We start from the raw sequence: 8753 nt of genomic DNA, 5'->3' as shown, positions 1-8753 counted from the left end.
TACTTACATTTTTGAACCCTCACCAATTTCAGCACAAACTAGTCTCATTTCAGGCATACAAAAAATATAAATCAAACATTCACAAATTCAACAATCAAACAATTCCTACGACTTACATGCGGAAACAATTGTGAAAATAATTAATAATTATTTAAACAAATCCAACTAAATCCCCTAAGGACTTCCATTATTCCTGTATACGTTAAAAAAATTTCCTGACTCTTTTGTTCATTTGATTGTGATTATATAAATTCATTCTGCATATAAAAAATAAATAAATCCACGATTTCATAATGACAGTTTTTGTAATAGACTATTATCTTATAACAATGAAAGTGTCATTTTGTCGGTATTACGGGATCAGCGTGACAATCGCGTCTGAACTTTGAGCCCGCACGGTTGAATATTTTTGTCTAATTTTTTGCATACCTCATCTAAATAACTATATCTTGAAGCAAGCAGAGTCATTTTTTCGATTAAAAGTTTATATTTTATTTAATAATCAAAAAGAGAAGAACAGTAGTAGTAACACGCAATGCTAGCTGTACCCGTGCTGAAATTTTGGTAGAGCGCCGGTCGGGTCCCGATCGGGAAAAATGTAGGCCCGATAGTATAATCTGTCTGGTGTCAGACCGTAAATGAAACGCTCTATCCGACAGGGCCCAGATCTAGCCATCCCAAATTAGGCCTGATATGGCCCCTTAAAAAATTTTATTTCTATAATTTGTAAAATTTCAAAAGTTTTTATATTAATATTTTTTCAACTTTGTATTTTGCAAAACTTCAATTTTTCAATATTCTACATTATATCTCATTTCCAATATTCTACATTACATCATCTGCTTGTATTGCTTGAACTTTTCGATAAAAGTTTGCATTTCGAAGAAAACTATTATGCTTCGATAAACAATGTTCAAATTTATAGCTATTACACACACAAATGAATTTTAATTATTAATATTTTTGAATCTTCTTAATATTTTTCTGGAATGATTTTCTTTTTACTAATGCACATGGGGCACGTAGAGTGAGATTTGAAAAGTGAGGTAATGTTCAAGAAAATATAAAAAGAATTTAGTCTATAATGTTACAAACCCAGAAAATCATTAATTTGGTATAAGGTAATCTCTATTTTCCCAATATCAGCAAACAAAGTATAAAATTATAAAAATCTGGAAAACATTTTTTTCTTTACATAAATAATAAATGCGCTCAAAGTGGCGACGCTTTCTCGAATACATTGCTGGCAAATGCTTTCGGCATTTTAAGTTCGGTAAAAGCAAAACATTATCACAACGATAACAGAAAGCTTGGCATAAGCTTGTCTAACCTAACCCGACTCGACGTGGTTCTGACATGAGCCACACCATCTGCTCCCTTGCGGCCACATGTGGAAAATCCGATCGGGCCCAGATCGGAACTCGGGAATAAGTTGGGAAATTTCTGCACGGCTATATGCATTTTCGGCGCGTATAATCTAGATTATAATCTGTAATGTAATCATTTTAATAAAAAAATCGGCTGTGTGTGCTTCAAGACATGAGTATGTAGATGACGTTAGCAAGAAATGAATAAAAAATATTCAACCGTGCGGCCTACTAATTCAGAACCGAATAGCTTTTTTTACAAAGTACTAAATATTAGGCAGAAAATTACTTAATTTATAATAATAAGCTATACATTATTATTAAAAGTCAGACTAATGCACAAAATATTTGGAAATACTGAAGTTATGAATTAAAGATTATGTATTGGGTAAAAAATCTGAAAAATACCGTCTTTAGTCTGAATTTGTTAGAAAACTACGGTGTAAAAGCTAGGAATATAAAGATTCACCTGATTGCTGTAAATATTAACCGATTTTCATGAATCTTTTTTTCAATTTCTTTTAAATATTTAATTAAATTAATTCTATTGATTGCAATTAAATTAATTAATTCCGCAGCAAGCTCGCTGCGGACATGCATGTACTCCTCTCATTGCGCGTCACTACTATTGTTCTCTACGTTTTTAATTATTAGGCAAAATATAAGCCTTTGATCGAAAAACTGGCTCTGCTTGATTCGAGATATGGTTATGCAGATGAGGTATGCAAAAAATTAGACAAAAATATTCAACCATGCGACCTCAAAATTCTGACACGATTGCCATTCTGATAAAGGGCCTTAAGGGCTCACAACCGCACTCCGCACATGCGTATTCGCTGTTCTCTGTGTGCGATTATGGCCGTGCTAACCTAACCTCAAATATTAGATGTGATAAACTTGTGAATCATGGTTTTGTTAAAAAAAAGTATCGTCTGCACCAATAAAGGAAATGCGTCCTTATCACCTTAGGTACACAATTATAATAAGAAAATTAACAAAAAATTGGTTTCCAGAATGAAAAAAAATTATATATGCAACGTCAATTTGAAAATTATGGGTTTGGTTGACTTAACTACATTTTCTGGCTTTTTAAACAAATTTTCTTGTAGGTGGAGTATTTAGTTAATTTAAAAAAACAAAATTGTTGGATCAATCGCATATTTAGTTGCATCAACCAAAATTTGTTTTATTCAACCAAGTTTTGATATATACATAAAAAGTCGTATTAATAACCGACAACGAAACACCGACCTTTTTTCGTTTTTGAACCATTTTTAATTCTCAACTCCACTTCCTGTGTTCTCCAGGAAAATGACTAAAAATTAAAACATCGCTAAATCAAAGTTCAAAATTTTCTCTTTAAAATGAGACCACGAATATAATAAAATATTCAATGGTTCTCGAATTATTACGAAAAATGTGAATACGTGACCAATAGGGAAATAGTAGGTTCCCTGAAGCATGCAGAAAGTGAAAGTTCAGAATCGAAAATTGGTCAAAAATGGAAAATTGCTGTAGGTCTCAAACAAAAATGCTCATAGGTAATGTTACAGAAATTTTTCATAAATATATTTTCGTTTTTTCCAAAACGGCAAACCGCATTATTGTATTTATTGTTCTTTCCACGAAAATAAAAAATAAAGGCATACCAGGGAATTATAACAGATTTTTACTTTTGCATGAAAAACACGTTATAACCTTATTCAATTATCAGCAGGTTCGAAAGTCCTGCAGATGCTAGAACTTGCTCGGTTAGTTAATATTTTACTTTTAAGTGAATGTTGTCCTGCGATGTTGGTAAAGCAGAATACACAAGGGAGATGAAACTTTGTTTAGACGCCTTGTGTAAGGCACAGCACGTAATCTTATTTGAGTGGGTTTGGACTGCGTTTGGACACGATGCATAATTGGAAGCTCCCTTGGGAATTCAACGTTATGCCGCTGCTACTCAACATGAATTGCATTAGATCTAGATGTGCATTTGTTGAATATACTATGAAAGCTGATACTGCACGATCGATTTACGGTTATCCTTCCTGGCATAGAAAATCTACTTTTGTCACTGAAAATTTCAACTCGTTATCCGATATTACATTTCAAAATAATGTAGTCATTGCATCTTTATTAAATTTCACCTTACCCACTAACATTATTATTATTGAAAAATTGCATCATCTTGCGAAAAAAGCTATATGCAATGATCTGCATGAATTTCCTGCACGGTAAAAAAAATTCTTGAGACAAACAAGTGAATCGAGAATATATTAAACTCAAAAAAAAGTGTCCGCTTAGATTAGGTAAAACGTTTAGTTAGAGGAGTTAAACATTTAGTTACTTTATGTAAATTGTTCTTGTAAATCAGTAATTTGGACAAAATTGCTAAGTTCGAGAGTTTATTATTTTCGACAGATTATGTATAATTGTACTATCTTCAGATTAGAAAAAATTTAGTTGTTATAAAAATATATCAACTTACAGTAGCCAATTTTTCGTCTGGCATCGCGAAAATGAATTTCCCTGAAATCCGTATAATGCATTTGGAGGACAAGTTTGTTGTGTTTATCGCGTTTCTTGATATTTCAATATAGTTATCACATACAATCGAAACAAATGTAAAGTAGTATTAATGCATCAGGAACTCTATTTACTATTATCATTCGCGCAAATGTAAAGTGGTAAAAAGCGTTTAATTGTCCAAAGTAAATCTGAACTGTCACTGCTCCCGATTAGGCCGCCGCTATTTTATTTCGCTGTTCCCATAATGCACCGGCGCTCTTCCGATAATTCCTTCAGACACCTATTCTTAATATCCCTATTAAAGCTATACTCATTAGGGGTTTGACCATACGATATCCCCGATACATAGAAAATGTTCAAGGATATTCATTTTCGCTGATCCAGGGATCTTTCTAAATTCCATCGTACATTTTCAGCTAAATGTTAAGCTAAAATAAGGAATAATATCCCTGTCACAGCTCAATTTTTTTACCGTGTGTTTCAAATTATTACATGAAAATCGGGTGACTTTCCATGTCGATTTCCACATAGAATTTCTTACGAAATTTTACGTAAATGTTTTTAATTAGAAATACTTAGCGGAAATGATTGATAAAAATCATACGTATGCAGCTTTTAAAAAAGAGTAAACTTTTTTCCCACTGTACTCTAGGGAAGATCGCTTATATAATTTTCAAAATCAATGAATAATCACATAGATGCGGAAATTGCAAGTATTGTTCCTAGAGACTTGAATTCATCTAATAATGCCAGAAAGAAACATGTGGGAAGTGAACGTGCTGTGTATGCACAAAAGGATTTTACCCAAAGTAAACATTGATGTAGCTGACTAAGTCTGCAAGGCGTTTTGCTTAAACCACAAGAGCTGGGGCGGTGAATACGTTCTTAGAACTTTCGAGATAAGTTTTGCAATCCTTGATGCTTTTCGCAACTAGGACTCCATTGCTTTAGCTGGCAAAATTTTGTGTGCCTCTGCTATTAGAATCTTAAAAGAATATGAATAATAAGAATAATAATACAATTTTTTTTAGGTTTTGCCTAATATGTAAAATTAGGTATGCTGCTTTTATCAGATCACTTGACGCATTACAAAAATGTGTCCGTGTCTAATAATATATACCGGCACCGCGTCGTGCATACTGTTCACTATTCAAAAATCCAATTCTAACAAAAATGCCTTTGACATGTTAAGCTGTAACTATCTTAAGCCTGAAAGAAAAATTAGCTTCTTCATTTTTTGTTCATAATAATAAATCTTGATAAGACACCGAGCCAGACAATTCAGGCGGTTATGCACTCGGACTTCATGTTAGGGGTCCAGGTTTCGGCTCCGACCATGCACTTGGCTGTAACCCAGGTGGTATACGGTTGGGTAAAAAGCAACCAGGCTTAACCATAATGTCATATAGCAGGGGCGGGAGGCCAAACTCTAGTAATCCATTTCACTCATTTTTCGGTATTTTGTAGTGTTTAGGATAATTAACAGTAGTTCCAAACACTTTTGAAACATTTTTAATTTTTTTTAAATTGTTAAGAATTGAAAAATTATGAAACTTTTTCAAAAATTTTTTTATCTGTATATATTGGTATCAGAAAACTATGAACTTACGCAGAAAGGATTACATTTTAAAAGAATGAAAAAAAAATTAAATAAATAATTAGAGATTAGAATTGTATCATTAGAATTAGAATTAGATAAATTAGAATTTATAATAACTAGGTATATGAATTATATATTTTCAATTTTTATTTACAAACTGGTATTTTTGAGCATTTTCAAGAAAAAAATGTTTAATTTTTCTCACTCTCCACACTCTGTATTGACAAGTGGACCACCATCCTCATGCATAGCTCATTTTGATGCGACTCAAAGAGGTAAAAGCTCAATGTATTGTTTTTGTCCTTTTTTTAGCTAGCATTGGAAAATTGTTTGTAAGATATCAGTAATAAGCAAATTTTACAAATGAATGAAAAGCAAAGTGTTTTCGCAAAAAAAGTATTAATATGTTCCTATTGAGTGAATTTCAGTTAAATTAAAATGGGAATTTCACAACATTGATTATTTTCATCAATGTTTAATAAAGATAAATGAAATTGTTAACTGTTTATTCATGCAAAGGCTTTACAGGACGCGATGCTCGTCTTGTAAAATATTATTAAATTATTATTATAACTAAAATTCTATTTCGTTGAATAGTTTCAGTATTTACTCATATTTTCAGTTCTTATCAACTTTTCTTATACACAAAGGCACAATTTAGCCATTTCTCAATCAAAAGCACCAATTCTTAACGTGAAAGTATCATTAGACCAGTTCTGCATTACATTTATTAACATTAGACCAGTATTAAACAATTTATTGCCGTTTTATCAATATTTATCATAAGAAAATATCACTTATTCAGATAGTTTGAATTAAATAGTGCGTCGATCGTTTCCGTTTTGAGGAAAAATGGCGTTTCCCTTGTGAAATATATCAGTTCTTTTTTATAATAAATTTTTACAAAAATTATATAAATTATGATTGTTCAATACTGGTTCAATGTAATTTTATGTAATGCAGAACGTATTTAGTAATACACCAGAACCTCTTGAAGCCGGTATTCGTCACTACGGTCTCGGCGTTCACACAGTTACATTTGGGGTATCGGCGCCTCCTTGGTCCGATGCGTTTTCAGTACCGTTACTGCTTTTCAGTACTGCACCAAATCGTCTTTTCCTTTGGTGCATGCGTCCAAAATACGTAGGTACAACATCGCCTCGTATACCTGCTTTATACCTGCGTCGAACTTTCATAAATCCATACAGAGCACCGAGCTGTACGGAGTTAAGAAGTGCTGGTGTACTTGTGTGTGAATAAACGGTACTTTTAGATTTGAAAAGGTCTAAATTGCAATATTCAGTCTTACTCATTTTCACTGGAAACTATATTCAATATGTGTCCAGCAATAATAATTTTAATGTAAACTTGAGAAGGTTTTAAATATTATTTTAAAAAGATAGACAAAATACATGATTTCCTTGATGTTTAAAACAGTAATTAAATACTATTTTTAAATAAATAATTGAAAGTTTACAATTTGAAACAAGATTTCTCCAAATTCTATTATTTCCGAGTAAATTTGTATGACTGTTTTTTTTGTTTTAATCCAATACATACAGAGATGAAAAAACTTGGAAAATTCTCCTAAATTTTCAATTGTTAATAGCTTTTAAAAAATTTAATATTTTGCAAAATTGTTTCCTACACTTCTTTAAATCATAAACAATAAAAAATAACAAACAATGTTCAAAATCCATGTCTTGATTTTTGCCTTTGACATGGAACGCTCCATAGCATGTATTATCATAGCTTCATAGCATAGGCATAGTACTCTTATCAGATCACGTGACTGCATTATAAAATAGATCCGCCTGACTGACGATATGGAATGGAATAGCGCCGTGAAAACAGTTTTGTCCAAATGTCTAACAAGAAAACAAAAACATCTTCAGCATTTTAATTTTTTATGCATTTCTATAGGTTGTAAAAATTTTAAGCTATTCGGAGGAGAAAGTAAGACAGTTTGACAAATTAGGTCATTTCTATATTTTCAACTGACAGCTGGTACAAATATTACTGTCATTAATTAGTGGTTCCAAGATTGATTTTTTAAGGTTTTGTGAGTTTACGGCATATGATAAAATCCTATATTTTAGGTATCGTTCGCAGTACCAAAGATCGCACTCATGACGGCGGTGTGATAAAAGAAAATTAAGCTGAATTTATTTTTGACCAGGAACACTTTTTTCTCGCAATGTTCAAAGGTGTAACTCAATATAATTAACATTTTTGCTCTGAATTTCACAGCTATGTAAACAATAACAACTAGGGGAGGCAATCCTACAGTAGATAGTGATCCTTCAGTAGATAATAAATAATTATACGCACAAATATAAGAAAAATAATTAATTATAATTTTAGTATATTTACTCATACCGCGCATTAAATTTTAATTACATTAAATTCATTATTTTACATCCATTATTATTTTAAATTAGTGAATATCTACTGTAGGTTTATTATCTACTGTACAATGGTTTTTCCAATTTCAAATTTAAATTACCGACTAAATACCATGTTAACGTGAATTCTCATTGCTCATAGAACTTGTGCTATAATATTAGTAATCTTGATACACTATTCTCAGTGTTGATAGTATACATGTTACAGAAATATACCATAATCTTTGATTAGGATTCCAGTGTTCGTTTTAGTGAAGATTCTTACCGACTTGGTTCATTTACCTATTGCTTCATGAGTGAAATTGACAGTATAGCTCTATTCTACAGTACAAACAAGAAAATTACAAATTCCAATCTCACTCGAGCTAAGAAAATCGAGACAAACTGTTTGCCCAAAGAACTCTAATATAGGATAAAATTTTTATTAATTAAGATACTATGTTTATGTAAAAATAATTTGTTTTTCATATTTTGCAATAATAAAATTGATTTTTTAAATCATTTCTATTGGAAAATAAACTTGCGTGTTTGTACTTCTCACGGTAAGACAAAAATATAAGGAAAAATAACACCAAATTAAGTGCGCGCGACTGTTCATTCTCGCGCTTCGCGCTCGATATTATATTTATCTCGAGCTCGGCGCTCGGTCTTTGCATTAACCTCCACATTTGTGCACAAACCACAATGCGAAATTTTCTACATTGTACGTTAAAAACTATTATATCAAATTCCTATTACAATTTCTATTTGTGTGTACCTTGGTTTGGCACTGCTTATTTAGATATTGCAAAATAATGTTCACATTTTATTTGTCCTGATCCTAATGGGACCCTGTTGTGGTTGCTTAATCCTTTTCCCTTTTTT

The sequence above is a fragment of the Belonocnema kinseyi genome, chromosome 8 (genome assembly GCF_010883055.1).
Source record: "Belonocnema kinseyi isolate 2016_QV_RU_SX_M_011 chromosome 8, B_treatae_v1, whole genome shotgun sequence".
Lineage (NCBI taxonomy): Eukaryota > Metazoa > Arthropoda > Insecta > Hymenoptera > Cynipidae > Belonocnema > Belonocnema kinseyi.
This window is presented reverse-complemented; position numbering follows the sequence as displayed.